The following is a 22,012-nucleotide window of genomic DNA, read 5'->3' as shown; positions in this document are numbered from 1 at the left end:
TGGAACGTGCTCTTCTTTAGGTGATACCAGTAGCACCCCGACGCCACATCCCTTTTGGTTTGAGGCTCCGTCGAAATACAGGGTCCAAGTATCATCTTCAGTGACCATCAAATCTTCATCTGGAAATTCATTGTCATGTATTGGTGTCGAGTCTTCTATTGGAAAGTCTGCCAGAAAGTCTGACACCACGGATCCTTTAATAGCTTTTTGTGGCATTAACCGTACATTAAACTGGGCTAGATTGACTATCCATCTTTAAATACGTCCATTGAGTGTAGATTTCTCGAACAGATACTTGAGTGGATCTAATCGGGAGACTACGAAAACGGTATGCACCAACATGTAATGTCTTAACTTAGTTTTGGCCCATACCAAGGCGAGGCACAATTTCTCGAGCGGTGTATAGCGTGTTTCGTATTCGAGCATCTTTTTACTTAGGTAATAGATTGCGTTCTCTTTTCCTTCTACCTCTTGTGCTAGCATGGCTCCCATTGTTTCTTTGGTAACCGTCAAGTATAACCTAAGAGGTATTCCGGGAAGTGCTGGCGCTAATACGAGAGGATTTGCGAGATAGGCTTTGATCTTGTCAAAGGCTTTTTGACACTCGTCATCCCATATTACTGGTACATTCTTCTTGAGCTTCTTGAAGATTGGTTCACATATCGTTGTTAGTTATATAAAACACAATATTATATTAATTAATATTACTGATACGTAGGCAACCTGACATCGAGGTGCGGCCGTAATAAACATGCATTCATATTCACATTCACACACTTACACCATGATCATATCAAGGAATCCCATGTGCTCATCCCTATTTACTTAGAGCTAGACTTTGGGGCTTGATCCCTACATCATTAGCTTACCTAGCCTAAGAGTCACCACCATTTGACTCTTTTCAATATATTTTTCCACACACTTAGCTCTTGCAGCCAAGCTTTAGTGTCACTTTCACACACTGCACAGATACATGACCAAATATACTTCCCTTAGGAACCCTTTGTCATGAAATCTTAACACAACGTTGAAGCATACCTTATCATATCAACATCACTCATAATTGTCATTGCATCACGAAGTATGAAGTGCTTAGCCTCCGTGCCTAAGTTACCCAAATACTTTCATCATGGAGTCAACCATTGAGATAGCCTAGGATGGATTAATCCTTGCACCTTGAGAGATAGTATCAAATGACATTTGACTAAGCTCATTCAACATGCATCTTCAAACTTTCGATTCTTTTTCGCGTCTTTCCTTTTCGGGAGAAAGTCGGTACCCTCCACAAAATTGACGGAAAATTTTTGCTTTTTTGCATTTTTCGAGTCGCACGATCACATTACAATGCACACACGAGTCATGTACACATTGAGTCATGTCATGTCATATCACTTTGATTTGAGTCTAACACATGTGTCATTACACTTCGAGTCGAGTCAACCTCAAGTCAGTCAAACATATCGAGTCAAGTTTATACCTTGAGTCGTGTCAAGTCGATGAGTCAAGCAACATTAAGCCTTAGGTCAACCCTAAGATAATTAAAGAAATTGGCAAAGTTCTATAGTAAAAAATAAATACAGGTGCAGCAGAATAGGGAAGACCCTATTCCAATTCTTGGCGCCAGAGATATTTCAGCAGCGCCAGAGCTCGAAGCCTATCAAAAAGGTGATTTCGACCTCGTACAGCAATTTCGGGTTCCTTGGTACGCCAGTTAGCCCCTATAAGAAATTTGACATGATTAAGTAGTCAGTTTGATTACAATTACAATAAGTGATCTTAGGATTTACAAGAGTGATTTAGGATCGCAGAACGTTCTGAATCATTCTCCGTCCCTATCGATACTTTGACTTTTGTTTTCGAAACTTGCGTTTCTCCAAACTCGGTCAAAGTGGGGGCTTCTGTAGACACCCATTTGTGTCTCCCCAAAACCAAACCCAGTGATGAGTACCTTTCGCGTCGAATCATAATCGAATGAAGTGAAAGTGTGGAAAGTCTAGCGTTGCGGATAGTTTTAATTTCTTTTCTTTTCTCTCTGTTTTTGAAAACTTATTTTAAGAAAATAGCCAATCCAGTTTGGTTGGTCCATGATATGGTTCCAATAATAGTGTAGTTGGATGGGGCTTGCAAAGACCTTTCCAATGATATATTATAAGCCCAATTCCGATGAATATTGAGGAAGTTATGGCCAATTTACTAAACTGGGCCCGGTTTGAGCTTTATATGCGGCCCAATGATCTAGGGGAGGGCCTAATATGATTTATCATTCCTAATGCAATTAGGAATGGTTTTAGTATTCTAGATTCTTCTAGAAGGTTCTTTTCGTTCTTAATTCAATTAGCATTGATAAGTTGACTTTGTTGACTTTTCAGAGTTTTAATTAAAATCAAATAGCATTTTCGAAGAAATTATATTATTTTATCCTCCAGTACGGTAAATTTATCAGATTTTCGAAGACGCGTTGAAATCAAGCTTGGCGTCCAACCCCAGGCCTTGGCGCCTGGAACCAGGCTTGGCGCCTGACGCTAGCTATTGGCGCCTGGCGCTAGCTATTGGCGCGTGGCACTAGTACTGGTGCCTGGCGCCAGCTCTGTTTCCTGAGCGTCAGACTCTGTTTTGTTAATTTATCTTTTTTGGCTGATTTTCTCTATAAATATCGTATTAAAAACTCCGTTTTGATTCACTAATTCTCCTCATTCACAAGTTTTTCTTCAACAATCATTCATTAGTATTCTCTCATTCACCTCTCTCTCATTCATCTTCTTCAAAACTTTGTTTTCTCATACAAAATTCCGCATTCACAAGATCTAGAAACACCTAGCCATATTCGAAGTTGCCTTCACCCTAGACGTGAAAGGTTTTAATTTCTGAGGGTTTGGTCCCAAATCTCTCTTTCAATTATTTAATTTAATTGTTTGATTTATCATTTTCCTTGAAGTTACTAACGTGTGTATTTTGTTATTAGAAAGAGGTACGAGGCATCAAAGTAAGTACTTTAATTGATTTAATTGATATTATGATGTAGAAATCATGTTTACATTGTTATTATGATATTCCTAGTATCATGTCTAGGGTATTTTTAATATTAAATATGATTGTTATGATGCTTCCTATGTTCTTCCTAATATTTATGATTGTTAGTATCATGTTAGTGTTAAAGATTTGATTTTTATGGCTTAGTGACATGCTAGGGTTTGTTATTAATCTCGTTAGTATCATGCCTAGGATCTTGCTATTATTATTATGCTTTAACATGATCTTTGATTATGATTATAATTGTTATAATTTATGATTATTATGATTTATGATTATTTTATGATGATTATGATTATGTTGCTTGATATTTATCTTTATTGCTTGATCACCTTTATTGCATGTTTAAAGGGAATTTGTACTTGTAATCACGCTTAATAAGATATTTAATAATCTTGTTAGGGTTAATATGATTATAAATTCAAGTGATCGCCAATAATAGATTTGTTTGTGCATTAATACTCAACCAACATAGATTAAACAGGTTTAGGGTTAATCTATCGATTGCATGTTAATTAAAAAGCGCACATGAATACGAGCAGAATAAAGTAGAGGCCTATTATTAGGGCAGGTTCAATCTCTTTTAGGTTGGATTTGTACCTTCATCCCCGAACCCTTATTTGGTTCATGACCTTATGGAGTTGACGATCTCTTGGATCGTTAAGGGGTGTAACCTTCACCTCGTGAACGGTTTACAAGTTCCTTAAAAACTTGTTGGCGACTCTTTTGCTCTATCTTCTTCCCTTTTGGACGCCACCGTACTTTAGTGTATGATCACAGTGGGGTTCAAGCTAGTGGGATTAAGGCTTGAAATTATTCCCTACAGTAACCTACTCTTTACTTGAGGAACAAGCTACGATAGATAATATGGAAACAAGATTGTTTTAGGAAACAATTTTACATCGTATTTCAGGAAATAAGCTTACATTATTAGAAAATTTCCAAAAATTATTCTAAACTATTAACTATCTTGTATTCCTATCATAGTATCATATCTTTAAAATTTTGGGTATAGCAGATAGCACTGCTTAACTGACCTATAAAATTTCGTAACTTGGCCCAGGCCCAATTAAATCAATCTAAGGGACGTACAAAATATTACTACCAAAGATAGATTATAATTATAATACTTGTACATATTAAAATTGGTCCCTTAGCCACCAAAGAGTATTGTTTCCTGTCAAATAGCTTAGGGACCTTGCTTAGTCATCAATAATATACTTTCTCCGTTTTTCTATTATTGCACCATAAGGACTTTTACACCATTCATTTAATCTTCTTTGACCATCTTTTGTGATTTAACCATTAAGAATAACATAGTCATGTGAGATCTAGTTAGATTCGTCTCGAAATCTACTTTTTAAATATCAGTTTTTTATAATTTTTACAAAAGTATAACTAACGAAATTAATAACCAAAGTAATGCATTGGCAAGCGTGAAACCCCTTCTGGTGTAATAAAAAAAGAACGGAGGAAATATAATAAATACTCACGGGTGTACGGTAACACCAGAGTTTATATAACAACCTCTCTTTGGAAATGGCCAAGGGTGTTCATAATCAAGTATATGTTTGTTACATGAAATTGTTAACCCGTTGGCACTATAGCATTACCCGTTTGTTAATATAGCCTTACCCGTTTGTTATCATGAAAAAATATCGATCATGTGTACATATTATTGAAAGATAGCTTAATTTAGTAGGTGGGTTGGTCCTTTAACATGGTAATTAGAGCTAATCCACCCTTTCTTTTAAGTGAATTTTTTTTTGCCCTCAGTATGAAAAGACCCAAGTTGCATTTACATTTCAAACCTAAGTAGCTCTCATGTAAAGGAACATGATATACATATTTTTCATGTGTCTCAACCACCAGCTTAAGTTTTGGTTGAATGACTTGATTGTCTTACCCTAACAAGTTTTTTTTTTTTTTTTTGCACAATACGGAATTGGACCATATATACTTAGATCCAGATAGACCCATAGAGACCTAGGTAAGGGTCTAAAAATTAAACGGACTTTTCACCATATACCTTTGAGTTTTTTTTTTAATTCACCACCAAATACCCATATTTTTTATTTTTTTCAAATTCACCATATACACTCGAGTTTTATGAAAATTGTGACAAACTGCCCTTAATGGCTAACGGCACTTAAGTCCGTTTTTCATTAGGGTTAAGTATGTCACGTGGCGGCATCTAATTGATTATTTAAAGTTATTTTATTAATTTTTTAAAAAAGAAAATTATTTTTAAAAAATTATTTTTTAAATAAGAAAACCCCCAGCCACCTTCTGCCGGCGCTAGGCCATCTCCCCACCACCGCCCCCACGTGTCAACCATCTCCCTCTCGCTGGTGCCTAGACCCCTTCTCCCCACCACGCCAGCGCCACCCCTTCCCCCAAGGCTATTAAACCATAGAAACCACCACCCCAAACTCCCTAAAATCGCAAAAACCACTCCTCCCTTCCACTGTCGTCGAAAATTGGCCACCACCACTCGAAAATTCTTCGCCGGCAGTCCAGAGACCTTCCTTTAGCCGTCGCCAACTTGGTCATAAACCACCACCCCGAAACCCCTTAAACCCCAAAATCGTTAACCTAGATTTCAATTTTTGGGGGTTTTTTAAATTTAGGGTTCCGGCATGGTGGGTAAAAGGTGGGGCTTGGAGGGGATAAGCCGATTGGGGTTTTTCGGTGTGGGGATTGGGCCTTTGGACGCCAGTGGTAGGGAGGGGAAGGGATTTCGAGGGAGAAAGGGGGTTTTGAGGATTGAGGGAGGGGTTTTCAAGGGAGAACAAGCGTCGACAAGGGGTGACTGGTCTAGGTCACTGGTCGGAGGTTCATGGCGCCGACGTGAGGTGGTTAGGCTATGCCCGTTGGCGGGACAAGCTGGTGGTTGGGGCTGGGCTAGTGGTGGGTTGAGGTTTTTTTTTTAATTAATTAAATAATTATATTAAAATTTAATTAATTTAAAAGACAACCAATAAGATGCTGTCATGTGGCATATTTAACCCCTAATGACTAACGGAGTTAACGTTTGTTAGTCATTTGAGTATTCGGTAACAATTTCATGAACCTCGAGTGTATATAATGAATTTGAAAAAAGAATTTGGGTGTTTGGTAAATATAAAATAACTCAGGAGTATATGGTGATAGACACCTAAAAATGTCTCCCCGAAAGCAAACTCGATTATGAACAACCTTTCACCGCCATTTTTGGTCGGGTCGAGTATTTAATCCCGGGAGTGCTTTAAATCTATATTCAATCAAACCAAGATCACAAAATAGTCAACGGATTAGTCCTAATGTATAGGCAATGCATAGTCTAAGTTATATTTTGGCTCGAACCTTTTAAATTCATTTCGTATTATTTATTAATTAAGCCCGATTAATGAATAATAACCTAAATAAGCCCGGAACTATGAAACAACACTTTAAAAAAATACCGAACCTAATTTTAAAGAATTAGTGTGGGAATGAATTTAGATGCTTTTTGGGCAGAATTATGCACCGTGACACGACGCCCTGTACCGTGCCACAGTGGACAATGTCGTGACACGGTGTCTAGTACCGTGTCGCGATACACACACCGTGTCATGGTGCCCAATTAGGGTTTTTTCGCGGCGCATATCTCTTCTAGGGTTTCGTGTGATTCCCCTATTGATTTCCTCTATAAATACCCCCCCTTATTTCTACAGTTTGGGGCATCAAATAATTCTCTATTCGCTCTTTTATGCTCTAGCCTAAACACTAACCTACCATACTCTCTCATAATACTTCCCCCAAGCACTCCAAGGAGTCCGTACTTTACCCGAGGTTCCATCCTTAAACCAAGGCGTAAAAAGGTAGAACTGCTTGAAGGTTTGGCCCCAAATCAACCTTAATTTAATTTAATTTCAATTATTGTATATTAATTTCCTAAAAGTTACTAATGCGTTTATTATTTTGTAATTGCAAGCAAACAAAATCAAAGTAAGGAATCATGTTCCTTTTATTTCTATTATTTTTCTAACGATTTTTATTATGTTTTTCATACATTAATTGTTGGATTTATTATTAAATTGCTTCCAATATTAATGTTTATTTTATTATATTTATTGATCACATATCACATGTTTAAAGGAAATATTTAATTGAAAATCACGCCTAATAAGATAATTTGGACAACTGTTTAGGTTCTTTTTAATCTTGTAATTTAATTCAAGTGATCACAATATTTTAGAATTATATGTTGCATTAATATTCAACCAATTAAAGGTGGGCATCGTGCCGTCGCGGGCCGTGCCTGGGTGGGGCTCGTGCCAGGACGTGTCGTGCCGTGCCAACTTTTGGCACACCCCAGCCCACGGCACGTCCCACGTGCCTAGCTGGATGTGCCGTGCCAAGCTGCGAGCCAACCCATAAATTTTTAATTTTTAAAAAATATATATGTATATAAAAAAAATCGATATATATATTTTATTTTGAACAACTTAAGTTTATATAAATAATGTTATTAATTTATGTTTATGTTAATGTTAATATATTTTTTTCAAAACAAATTTAATTTAATTAATTTATCTAAATAATTTATGTTTAAGTTTATATAAACTTAATTATATAAATTAATATATATAAACTTAATTAAATGATTTTACATGAATAAAATTATTTATTTATTAATTAATTAAGTTTATTTAATTAAATAAGTTTATATAAATAAGTTTATATAAATAAACTTAATTAAATAAGCTATAATTGGGTATGGGCCGTGCCACGGGGCGTGTCGTGCTGACGTGGCATGCTGGCGGGCCGACGACCGTGCCGCCTGCCGTGCCCATGCCGTGCTCGTGTCGAATTTCAATTTTTTGTTCACGGCACGGCCCACGGTCCATAAGTGGGCCGCCGTGCCATGTCGTGCCGGAGTCGTGACGGGCCCGTGCCTGCACGACCTGTGCCCATCTTTACAACCAATTTAACACAATAATAGTTTGAAGCGAATTGAATCTTTGTTTGTATGCCTTTGAGATCACATGAATTACTTTTCACTATAAGAATCGAGTAGAGGCAAATATGGGTGAATGTTACTCCATGACTCACTTCGTACCATCATCTCAGATCCTCCTTTCTTGGTTCCTAACCATAAGCAGTTAGTAATCTCATGGATTATGAATGAGGTGTAACTTTCACGGGTCAATCGTTGTTGCCTTTTGTTGTCCCTTTATCGTGGTTTCCTTTTATGATTTGTGAACGGTTTAAAAGTTCCTTGGAAACTTGTTGGCGGCTCCCTACGTATACTTTCCTTATCCCTAATCGTTGTCCCTAATCGTATACGTTAATTCCCACTTCCTGAGAGTGCCAAGCATATTCACAACATGCTAACGTAGGTGCACTTCAAACAATACCTACAATGGTGAAATAGTCAAAATTTAAATTCTAGAGGTCTGATCGTCCTGGTAAGCTCTAGTATGGATAATAAATTTCAAGTCTGAGTTTGGGTCCGAGTTTATGTAGGAGATTCTAGGTACTACGCAGCGAAAAATCATGAATCATATTCATACAGTACCTAATCCCAAGATCTAATGCATAACACATAAAGAACATATAATCGTACCTTTGAAGCGTGATTCCACGTGCGATCGAGCAAGAACAATGGGAGATAAAGAACCCCAAGCATGATTCCTCTACTTGGTCCACGGGCACAGATTAAACCTCCACTAATGCTAGTTAGTTGGATTGAACGCTTCAATCAACCTTTAACGAAGAAGAGAGACACGAGCTAACCACGAACCACCACGACAAACACCACGAGCCACCACAAGGGGCGCCGAACGCACGGGCGTGAGAGGAGAGGGGAGGGCCGTGAGGTGAGGACAGTGTTTAGGGTTTTGGGACTTGGTTGCTTGCTTCACAATCCACTGAATGTTGATTGTTCTATTCAACTCTAGGCATGGATCTTATTTATAGATCATATCTCTAAATAAGAATCCATGTCAAGCCCAAACACCTTATCCTAAACACACTACTCTAGCCCAACACTTTACATGGTATGTCATAATCTCATAAGGCCCATTAATGGGCCTCTTACTTGTTAACCCAATACCCTTGTTGTGTGACCTCATAGGATAGAGTCACCCACTTTAGACCTATAGTCTTCTTATCCTTGGGTCTAGGTTCCAGATGCCATACTTTATTTCTTTCAAACTCATTTAATTCAGCTTGTATAGCATTAATCCAGTCTGCATCAATTAAAGCTTCAACGTAGTTCTTAGGTTCCATAGAAGAGAGGAATGCATAGAATGCACAGAAGTTTCTAAGCTGAGATCTAGTCTGAGTTCCTTTTGTTATATCACTCATGATTGTATCCATTGGATGTGATTTCTGATATTTCCATCGCTTTGGTGTAAAGTCCTTGATTGGATACAACCGTTCTTGATTGTTGTTCACTGGTTCTTCTGTAGGAACTTGATCTTGAGTCTCAGTTGGAACTTCAACAGGATGTTCCTCAACCTGATCTTGATTTTGTTCTTGAAGTAGAGTTCCTGGTGCATTCTCCATTTCAGATTCTGCATTTGCTTCTGGATTCGTTTCTTCTACATTTTCAACTTGCTGCTTCTGCAATTATGTTGATTCCTCATCTGGATCTGGCTTGCGCATAAGTCCAATTTCAAAATAATCATCACAATCCTGTACATCATTTAACTGTTCAGTTTCATCAAATATAATATGTACAGATTCCTCAACACACATTGTTCTCTTATTATAAACTCTATAGGATTTACTATTTGTGGCATATCCTAAGAATACTGCCTCATCACTGCGTTCATCAAACTTTCCCAAGTTCCTTTTACCATTGTTATGAACAAAGCATTTGCATCCAAAAGATCTAAAATAGGAAATTTTAGGCTTTCTCTCCTTGATTAGCTCATAAGGAGTTTTGTTGGTGATGACTTTAACAGATACTCTGTTAAGAATATAGCAAACTGTGTTCACTACTTCTGCCCAGAAGTTCCTAGGCAGTCCACTTGAGATCAACATTGTTCTGGCCATATCTTCAAGGCTTCTATTCTTGCGTTCCACAACTCCATTCTGTTGTGGAGTCCTTGGTGCAGAGAAGTTGCGGTCCATTCTGTTGAGTCACTTAAGGTTTTGAGTGATGACAAACAGCTGACTAAGCTGGTTCTTGTTGGTTTTATATCATATCAACTGACATTTTGAACAGGAACAGCTATCCCAAGTACTTGAGGCAATATGAAGTCCTTTTGAATCAAAGCATTCAAGAAATATGTATCAGAATGTTCTATCAAGGAAGGCCGTCAAGACTTGAAGATTATGAAGTCTCTCAGATTAGGATAGTTGATCTTTGTAGTCTTTATAATGTTAAGTGTGCATGGATGTTTGTACGTAAGCTATCTGTATCCCTTACTTAGAATATTTAGTGTTGTAGAGATCAGGAAAAGTTGACCTGATCTCTAGGACACTAACAGGTTAGGAAACAGCTGCTTCGTAGCTTGTTTCGTGAACCTGGACATTAGTTCAGTAAATATTTTCTGGAATATATATTTCCTATCCTTAGAGAATATTTACTAAACTAATTGATTCAGTTTATGCAGAGTTGGAGATGAATTATTTCGCATATAACTTAGAATATATTATTCTACCCATTTATGGAAAGTAGAATAATATCTTAGAATATCTCTTATTTACAAAATAAAAGATATTCTATTTTCCTAAGTTATGATCTGAAAAGATCACGAAAGAATTCATCTCCCAACCTTATAAAAGCATAAACTCGATCAGAATTTCGAGTGAGCTTTTCTGAAAAACTTCTCTATCTTTGAAAGCTCGAAATACACTCTAAGGGAAATAGTTAGTTCATCTCTTACAAACTATTTATGCACACAGTAAGGATTGTTTTGTAATTATCTCTTGTAAGCTTTGAGTGGAAGCATTTAGAGGGAAACAAAGGGTTTGTATTGAATCACTAAGAGGTTAGTGATTGGGTAGCATTTACGAGTGTGAGTGCAAGTGCTTGTGAGTTCAAGTGCGAAGTGACACCTAGAGTTAGGTGTGGGGATCACGAGTGTGATCATTTGTAATTGCTTTTGTTTTTCAGAGTTGATTAATAAAAGTAATTAGGGTAGTGGAGGACGTAGGCTCAGAGTTGAGCTGAACCTCGTTAAATCTTTGTGTTGATTATTTATTGAATTTTCTGTTTCCGCTGCAGGACCAGTTCATCACCTGGTCCCCCTACATAAATAGAGAAGAAAATCCAATAATTCTTAACACTGCCCTGTACTCAATTCAACCCCCCCTTCTTGAGTACCAGCTGCACTTTCAATTGGTATCAGAGCCTCGGCTTCTTGTAAGGGTAACACCTAGAGAAGTAGATCATGAGTACTCAGGAAATGAATGCTATGGGATATGACAACAAGACACCAAAGTTCAATGGGAAGAACTATGCATGGTGGAAGAACAGAATCAAGAACATCATCATTGGCATTGATTATGAATGCTGGTTGGTTGTTAAAGATGGTCCCTTGACCATTGAGAAGTCTGATCCAGAAGGGAAGCTAGTCCCAAAGACTGAAGATGAATACATCTCCACTGATTACAAAAAGCTGGAGAAAAATGCTAAGGCTATGTCAATACTGCAACAGGCCATTGCTGAGAATGAGACAAACAGGATCTCAGCATGCACCACTGCCAAGGAGATCTGGGATACCCTTGAACTTGCCTTTGAGGGTACCAGTGAGGTAAAGAGGTCTAAAATTGATTTACTTATGTCAAAATATGAATCTTTTAATATGTTTAAGGATGAAGATATTAATACTTGTTTTGGTAGATTCATGACTATTGTAAATGATTTAAAATCTCTTGGTAAAAGCTTTACTGATGAAGATCTTGTTAGAAAGATTTTGAGAAGTTTGACAGGTGAATGGACTCCCAAGGTTACAGCCATTTATGAAGCAAAGGATCTCTCAATTCTATCAGTTGAACAGCTGATAGGTTCCCTCATGACCCATGAAATGCTGGTTGGATCTAAGTCAGAGAAGGTACCAGCAAAAGGAATTGCACTAAAGGGAACAGTCGAAGATGAGGATGATGAAATAGGAATGATGGCTAGAAGGTTTGAAAGAAGTTTCAGAAACCAGAAGGGAAAATTCATCAAGGGTAAGTTTAATAATGCATCAAATAAAAAATCTAACAATTTCTCTGCAACAGGATGCTTTAAGTGTGGTGAGAAGGGACACCTTGTGAAGAATTGTCCTCAATGGAAGGACAACCAGTCCAAGGAAGCAGACAAGATGGCCTACAAAAAGGCCATGGTTGCTGCTGTCTGGGGAGATACAGACAGTGATGAAGAGGGAGATGATTCAAGTCAGTCAGATGTATGTATGACAGCAATACTGAATCAAAGTTCAGAAGAAGATACCAGGTACAGCAGAGGAACCAGCTCAGATGTCCACTGCCTCATGGCAAAGAAGCACCCCTTGGATCAACATCAGGTAAACATTGATCAGATCAAAAAGGATATGTTCTTTTATGATAGAGAAAACTTGATGGAATGTGCTAGTAGTGCTTTAGATCAATGTTTAGAACTTGGAATTGCTTATCATGATTTTAAGAGAAAGTTTAAAGAAAAGTCAAAAGAATATGATATTGCTAATTCAAGTTGTGATCTGTTGGAAAGTGTCTGTGCTAACTTGAAGCAGGAAGTAGCTGAACTAGAGATTGCTTTAGATCAAAGCAAACTTGAAATTCAGAGAATAAAATCTGATATGGGTTTGTGTGATGACAGTGATGATGAATGTGAGAAACAGTTTACAAGTTGTGTCATTAACGTGCTTGATTATAGTGGTGATGACTTGTACGACTTTGATAGTATAAAATCTAGGGCAAGTGCTCTAAATAGGTCTAAACTGTTAGAAGGATTCAACTTGTTAGTTGATGATGTAGAGAAACTATATAAAGCATATGTTCTAGTTAAGGACAGCAAAAGTACTGGTTCTGAAACTGTTTCTAGTAATATGCATGATGAATGTGAAGCTAAAATTTGTAGCTTGCAGGTTGAGTTAGCCCAGCTTAGAAAGACTAATTCATGTGATTCTGTAGTTTTGCATGATTCAAGTATTTCAAAATTGCAAGCTGAGCTTGAAAGAGCTAAGCTTGACTTTGAGATAGTTGTTGACCAGAATTTATCCCTGCATGAAAAAATGAACTTAAAGGACAGAGAGTTCATAGAATTTAAGAAGAGAATGGATAAAGTCCTCCAATCCCAGAACTCATTGAACCAGTTAACTTTAACTGCTGGAAACAGTGGTAGAAGGGGACTTGGTTATACTGGGAAGGGGAACAGGAGGAACTGGTCTCCCAGAGATACTACATGGTTACAGGAGTATAAGAAAGGTAAGTATGTCTTAGCAAAAGACATGCATGTGTGCTATCATTGTGGCAAGAATGGCCATAAGAAATATGAGTGTAAAGACAGGAAAAGTAGATTGGATAAAAATGAGAAAAATATTAAACAAATTTGGGTTAGAAAAGACTTGCTTGAATCTGTTGTTGGAAAGGGACCCAAAAAGATTTGGGTTCCTAAAGCTAACGTTTGAATTTTTCCTGTGCAGGCTGAAGTGAGAGACAATACCTACTGGTATTTGGACAGTGGCTGCTCAAGACACATGTCAGGGGATAGGAAACAGTTTCTCTCACTTACAGCTCATGAAGGGGGAAAGGTGACTTTTGGTGATAACAGCAAAGGTACCATTCTTGGAATTGGTAAGGTTGGTAAGTCACTTTCCCATGCTATTAGTGATGTATATTATGTTGATGGTTTACAACATAATCTCTTGAGTATTTCACAATTATGTGATAAAGGTAATAAAGTTGAGTTCAAAGACAACCTTTGTCACATAGTGAATTTGCAAACAAATGGACTTGTCTGCCAGGGATTCAGACATGAAAACGTTTACATTACTTATTTAAACCAAATCCCTGAGAACAAGTCCATCTGTTTGAGTGCTGTTTCTGATAGGGACCAGTGGCTTTGGCATAAAAGGATGGGACATGTCAGCTTTAGACTTCTTAACAAACTCAGGTCTCAAGAATTGGTGATAGGCCTGCCTAACATCAAGTTTGAAGCAGATAGAGTTTGTGAGGAATGTGCTAAAGGGAAACAAGTCAAATCCTTTTTTAAGCCAAAGAAAACTATCAGTACCAGCAGACCTCTAGAACTTATTCATATTGATTTATGTGGACCCATGAGAGTCCAAAGTAGAAATGGTTCTAGATATGTGCGTGTCATTGTTGATGATTATTCCAGATACACATGGACTCTATTTCTGTCTTCTAAAGATGAAACTTTTGATGAGTTTATTGTATTAGTAAAGCAGGTTCAGAACAAGATCAATCATCAACTGGCTGCCATAAGATCTGATCATGGATCAGAGTTTGATAACTCTAGCTTCATAGAGTTCTGCAGGGAACATGGAGTTTCTCACAATTTCTCTGCCCCAAGAACTCCTCAACAAAATGGAGTAGTTGAGAGGAAGAACAGGACTTTGGAAGAAATGGCAAGAACAATGCTCATTGAGAGTTGTCTCCCCAAGTCTTTTTGGGCAGAAGCTGTAAATACAGCTTGTCACATGTTAAATAGGTTGATGTTAAGGCCTCAAATGAAGAAGACTCCATACGAACTTCTTAGAGGAAGGAAACCAAACATAGCATACTTCAGAACCTTTGGTTGTAAGTGTTATGTGCATAATAATGGTAAGAACAACTTGGATAAATTTGATCCAAGAAGTGATGAAGCTGTTTTCCTTGGTTATTCTTCTCACAGTAAGGCATATAAAGTATTCAATAAGAAAACTTTGTGTGTTGAAGAAAGTGTTCATGTAGTCTTTGATGAATTTAATATGTGTTGTGAGAATGTGCAGGTTGATGACTTAGATGAGATAGGACTTTTGTATTTTACAGGAGAATCAACTGATGTCTCCTTAGAAAAACCAGGTTCACATACTGGTTCACCAGATGCTGCTGGTGAAGGACTTGGTCACAATGAAGGAGATCCTCAACAAGTGGATACTCATGAGGATGGAGATGAAGGCCCCCAAGTAAATGGAGAAAGCAACACCTCAGGGGGAACAGAAAACTTTCAGGACAAGTTTTCCACCCAGGTAAGGGAGGTAGGGGGAACATCTTAGCATACTGGTCCATCTGCGCAAAACCAATTCGATGGCACAAATGAACCAGGGATGCATGATGGTTCTGATGGATTAAATGAGAATGCACCTAGATCTAGCATTTTTAAATATAAATCTTCTCATCCTTCTGAACAAATTCTGAGTGATATCAGTAAAGGCATTCAGACTAGGAGAGCAGTTTATGAAAACTTTTGTGCATTTTTCTCATTTTTATCTAATATAGAACCAACTGACTACAAGATGGCTTTAAAAGATCCTGATTGGGTTTTGGCTATGCAAGATGAATTAAATCAATTTGAAAGAAATAAAGTGTGGCATCTTGAGCCAAGACCTGAGAACAGGTCAGTCATAGGCACCAGGTGGGTCTTCAGAAACAAATTGGATGATCTGGGTACTATAGTCAGAAACAAAGCTAGACTGGTCGTGCAAGGTTATAATCAGCAAGAAGGCATTGATTATGATGAAACCTTTGCCCCAGTAGCTAGACTTGAGGCAATAAGGATCTTGATTGCCTTTGCTGCTCATAAGAACATTAAGCTCTTTCAAATGGATGTTAAGACAGCATTTCTTAATGGTTATTTGAAAGAAGAAGTATATGTTGAGCAGCCCCCTGGCTTTGCTGATAGTCAATTCCCAAATCATGTATATAAGCTGGACAAGGCGCTCTATGGTCTTAAATAAGCTCCTAGAGCTTGGTATGAAAGGCTGTCCAACTTTCTGATGGAACATGACTATAGAAGAGGAACGGTTGATAAGACCCTCTTTATCAAAACCAGAAATTTTGATTTGATCGTAGTACAGATATATGTAGATGATATAATATTTGGTGCTACTAATCAAATTTTGTGTAGTGAGTTTGCAGATCTGATGCAAAGTGAATTTGAGATGAGCATGATGGGAGAACTAGGATTCTTCCTAGGATTGCAGATCAAGCAAACAGTTGATGGGATCATGATACATCAACAGAAGTATCTAAAGGAACTAATCAAGAAGTATGGATTGCAAGACAGTAAATCATATGCAACTCCAATACCTACAAATGCAAAGCTAGACAGTGATGATAAAGGAGAGAGTGTGGAAGCTACACTGTTTAGAGGTATGATTGGTTCTCTTCTCTACTTGACAGCTAGTAGGCCAGATATAGTGTTTTCTGTGGGATTGTGTGCACGTTTTCAAAGCAATCCCAAAGAATCTCACCTAAAGGCTGTCAAGAGAATATTTAGATACTTAGTAGGAACAGATGACCTGTACTTGTGGTACCCCAAAGGTGGTTCAATTGAACTATTAGGATACACAGATGCAGATTATGCTGGATTCCTAGTAGACAGAAAGAGCACATCTGGTATGGCACATTTCTTAGGTCCCTGCTTGATTTCATGGGGATCAAAGAAACAAAATTCTGTTGCTTTATCCACAGCAGAATCTGAATACATAGCTGCTGCAGCTTGCTGCTCCCAGCTGTTGTGGATAAGGAACCAGTTGAAAGATTTTGGTATTTTCTATGAAAATGTACCTATTTTATGTGATAATACAAGTGCTATTAACATTTCTAAGAATCCTGTGCAGCATTCCAGGACAAAGCATATTGAGATAAGACATCATTTCCTAAGAGATAATGTTGAGAAAGGTCTTGTAGAGCTGAGTTTTTGCAACAGTGAAGAACAAATTGCAGATATCTTCACTAAGCCATTGGGTAAAGAGTCTTTCTGCAAGTTTAGAGTCATGTTAGGTCTGACTAGGTCAAACTAAGAGACCTCTCTCAGCTGTTTTCCCCAATGATTGGCTAATTAAGTATTCTTTAAATGTGTGCGTGCATCATACCTTTGCAATCTGTCTATTATCTCAATGTTAATTGCTTATCTCTATGTGAGCAATATTGCAGCTAATCACTTTCAGGATTGAAGGCCATATTGAACAGATGAGCAACTGTTTCAGTAACCCTACCAGCAGAGGAAACAACAGCAAATACAAACGGATTAATTTTGAAATTAATTTCAAATTAAACCGTGAGAAAATATTTTTTATTCTTATTTGATTTTAAAATCTTTTAAATATGGCAGTTATTTTCCTCCAACGGCAATTTGTTCTGACAGTTGCAATTATGGGCAGTTGTTCATTTATGGAAGTTATTTCCAAATTAAAATAACTTCCAAATATCTTCTGATCCTCTGATTTTATTTCTGATTGTCTCTATAATTCCTCTTGCTATATATTTGCTTCCCTTTCCTTGCTCCGTGATTATTCATCATTCATCAAAAATTCTCAACTTCTCTCTCTACAAGATCAATTCTTCGAAGCTTAGACAAGCAACAATGGTGAGAAAGGCTGGAACTGGAAGGAAAGGAGGAAGGAAAGGAGGTTCCAAAGCAAGTTTGGCTAGTTCCCCCTCTTCAAAATCTCAAGAAACAATCAAGGATGTTCTTATGAACGTCTCTGAGCAGACTCCTTCACAAGCAACACCAGAAATCAACCCCTCTGAAACTGAACCCATCAAGGCCGTTCCCTTGAGACAAACTCCTTCAAAAGAGAATGTCTTGAAGGAAAAACCTGCCTCACCATCAAAGACTAAAACTTTAACCCCTTCTCCACAAAAATCCAAATCCAAAAAGGCCCCAAAAGAGAAATCCATCGAAACCCTCACTCAAATAACTAAAACCGTTTCTTCAAACCCCAAATCACCTTCTGAGGGGGAACCTGTTAAAAAGATAGCCAAGAAACTTGAAAAACAGTTAGAGGAACTGGCTGATGAAGGATTGGATGAGGAGAAGGAGGACAAGAAGATGGAGGAGGATCTAGATGTAGTGGTGACCAAGGTGGTTGCTGGTACCACTACTGGTTCTGTAAGGAAAAGGCAGACTAGGGCTGCTTCAAAGGTCATTAAGGGCTCAGAAGAGAAGGAGACTACACCATCTGAGCCTAAGAGAGGAGAGAAAAGGAAAGCAACATCATCTGTTTCCCGTATCTCCAAGGCTGCTAAAGGTAAACAACCTGTTAACCCCAGTACTGGTGCAACTTCTTTAAGTTCTAGGACTGTGTTATCTGGTTGTGGTGTTGAGAATGAATATTTTGATATTCCTGCCTTGAGTCAAGTTAAGGAACTTCTTGAGTTCCAAGGATGGATGTCTCTGTTTAATGATTTAAATGATGCTTTTGTTGGTCCTGTTCGTCAGTTCTTTGTTAATCTGAAGCAAAACATTGATATGTCTGTGGCATCAACTGTTTCTGGTAGTATTGTACATGTTTCTGAGTCTGTTTTATCTGAGTTGCTGGGTATACCTAGAGATGGTTTTGGTAGATATAGCAGTGATGGGTGGCCCCTAATGGGAGGAGTAACACCTGAGGAGGTTACTCAGTTTTTGTTTGGAAAGAAGGAAGAAGCTGGTTCCCCTAGTGACTTTAGGGAGGCAATTATGTTGGTTCTGCACTCCATGTGTTTGAAGGTCTTTCTGCCCAAAGGTCAAGGCAGAGGTACTGTTAGGATCATGGACATGGTCCTGATCTATCTAATCCTGAAAAAGGTTAAGGTTAATCTGCCAGCTCTAATGATGGAGCACATGTTGTACTGCCATGCTTCATCCCACAACTCCCTGCCTTATGGTTCCTTTATCTGCAAAATCATCAAGGAGCAGAATCCCAAGTTTTCTTTTTTTGGTGAGGTGGTGAGTCTTCAGTTGTTCTCCAAGAAAATACTCACTCAGAAGAAGATTGACTACTCTGGAAAGAGGCTGACTTTTGTAGGTCAAAAAAGTAGCCCAAGGGATGCAGGGAACCAGGAGGAAATCACTCCTGAGGATGTGGCAATGCTTCTTGCCAAGTTGGAAAGGCAGGATGAGAGGATCATAAAGTTGGCTGCCAGTCTAGTGCAGGCTGAAGAAGAAAGGAAGCTTGATAAGCTTATGAACAACAGGAAATTCCTCACTATTTGCAGGGTGATTGATCACCTGTTGCCCCCAGAGTCTGGGATGCAGTTTGACTCTACACACTGTAGGATCATTGAGACGGATGATGAGGAATCCTCCAGTGAGAAGGGTCCTGATGCTGAAAAAGGAGAAGGTTCTGAAGAAGAGGAAAATGAATCTGATGAGGAAGAAGAAGAAGAGACAGAGGAAAAGGAGAAGAAGGAAGAAGAAAAGACAGCTGAGGAAGGTTCTGACTTCGAGGAGGAGATCAACCCAGAGGATGAAGAAGAGGATGAAGATGATGATGAATGATCACTTCAGTCTCCCCCTCCCCTTCCATTAACTGCCATAATATTTGTTGTTCCCCCACACTGCTAGACTGTTTTTCATGCAGTGTGGTTTCTATTATGTTTCTAACCTTCTGGTGTGTAATCCTGAACAGTTTTAAGCTTTTTCTGTTTCATGTGATTGAATAACCTGTTTGTGCTAACCTGCAGCATTGAGATTGATCAGTGGTTGAAACTACTGATTTTTGGCTTACTTGCGATATTTTGGTGTGCAATTCTATTTTTTGAATGCTTTTTAATGATGCCAAAAGGGGGAAAAGCAGGTTGAAGTTTCTGAAAAGGCCTTGTTAGACAATTAGATTGAGTCTTTTATTTCCTTGAGTCAGATAATCACAAAAACAAGTTAAAATAGAGAGAACAGTTAGATTAACTAACTGTTTCAGTGTCTTTTTCCAAAAATCCAAAAACAAGTTGTTTTTTTTTAAATAAAGATGGCTATCCTGGTCAGTCATCAGTGTCATAAGTCTTTTACACAAGATATCCCTTGTGTAGAAAGTCTAGTAGAAAGTCTTGTCTTCTTAAGTGTAGATTAGAACTTTCTTTACTTTGCTGTTTCTCACTAACGTGCAGGTGCAGGAAACTTCAAAGTGTTTGTCATCATCAAAAAGGGGGAATTTGTTGAGTCACTTAAGGTTTTGAGTGATGACAAACAGCTGACTAAGCTGGTTCTTGTTGGTTTTATATCATATCAACTGACATTTTGAACAGGAACAGCTATCCCAAGTACTTGAGGCAATATGAAGTCCTTTTGAATCAAAGCATTCAAGAAATATGTATCAGAATGTTCTATCAAGGAAGGCCGTCAAGACTTGAAGATTATGAAGTCTCTCAGATTAGGATAGTTGATCTTTGTAGTCTTTATAATGTTAAGTGTGCATGGATGTTTGTACGTAAGCTATCTGTATCCCTTACTTAGAATATTTAGTGTTGTAGAGATCAGGAAAAGTTGACCTGATCTCTAGGACACTAACAGGTTAGGAAACAGCTGCTTCGTAGCTTGTTTCGTGAACCTGGACATTAGTTCAGTAAATATTTTCTGGAATATATATTTCCTATCCTTAGAGAATATTTACTAAACTAATTGATTCAGTTTATGCAGAGTTGGAGATGAATTATTTCGCATATAACTTAGAATATATTATTCTACCCATTTATGGAAAGTAGAATAATATCTTAGAATATCTCTTATTTACAAAATAAAAGATATTCTATTTTCCTAAGTTATGATCTGAAAAGATCACGAAAGAATTCATCTCCCAACCTTATAAAAGCATAAACTCGATCAGAATTTCGAGTGAGCTTTTCTGAAAAACTTCTCTATCTTTGAAAGCTCGAAATACACTCTAAGGGAAATAGTTAGTTCATCTCTTACAAACTATTTATGCACACAGTAAGGATTGTTTTGTAATTATCTCTTGTAAGCTTTGAGTGGAAGCATTTAGAGGGAAACAAAGGGTTTGTATTGAATCACTAAGAGGTTAGTGATTGGGTAGCATTTACGAGTGTGAGTGCAAGTGCTTGTGAGTTCAAGTGCGAAGTGACACCTAGAGTTAGGTGTGGGGATCACGAGTGTGATCATTTGTAATTGCTTTTGTTTTTCAGAGTTGATTAATAAAAGTAATTAGGGTAGTGGAGGACGTAGGCTCAGAGTTGAGCTGAACCTCGTTAAATCTTTGTGTTGATTATTTATTGAATTTTCTGTTTCCGCTGCAGGACCAGTTCATCACCTGGTCCCCCTACATAAATAGAGAAGAAAATCCAATAATTCTTAACACTGCCCTGTACTCAATTCAACCCCCCCCCCCCTTCTTGAGTACCAGCTGCACTTTCACATTCCCTGCTCGGTGTAAAATTCATCAAACTTTGAGTTTTCAAATTCTGTTCCATGATCTGATCTGAGGTGAATCAATGGATTACCTATTCTTCTCTGTTCTTTCTTTACAAAAGCTACAAATTCATCAAATGTCTCATCTTTGCTAACAAGAAAGAAAACCCAAGTAAACCTTGAAAAGTCATCAACAATAACCATTACATATTTCTTACCACTTCTACTTTGGATTCTCATAGGACCACATAGATCCATATGAATAAGTTCCAAAGGTCTTTTGGTACTTACCATTTTCTTAGACTTGAAAGAAATTTGAGTCTGCTTTCCTCTAACACAAGCATCACACACTTTGTCATACAGGAACTTAATGCAAGGAAGTCCTTCCACTAGCTCCTTAGATCTAAGTTTATCAAGTAAAGTAAAGCTTGCATGGCCAAATCTCTTGTGCCATAATAGAGGATCATCCTCAATAACACTGAGACATGTTAAACTGCTGTTAGGAACCTCGTTAAGATCAACAACATATGTATTTCTGTAGACACCTAAAAATGTCTCCCCAAAACCAAACCCGATGATGAACAACCTTTCACCGCCATTATTGGTCGGGTTGAGTATTTAATCTTGGAGTGCTTAAATCCATATTTCAATTTCATAAACCAACCCAATTCCTAGCCCATTTCCCCAAACCATAACTTATTTTCCTCTTTTCGTGCCTTTAAACCCAAAATA

Source organism: Chenopodium album, chromosome 5 (assembly GCF_948465745.1).
Source record: "Chenopodium album chromosome 5, dcCheAlbu1.1, whole genome shotgun sequence".
Taxonomy (NCBI): domain Eukaryota; kingdom Viridiplantae; phylum Streptophyta; class Magnoliopsida; order Caryophyllales; family Amaranthaceae; genus Chenopodium; species Chenopodium album.
The sequence above is the reverse complement of the archived record's forward strand: the minus strand, read 5'-3'. Positions refer to the sequence as shown.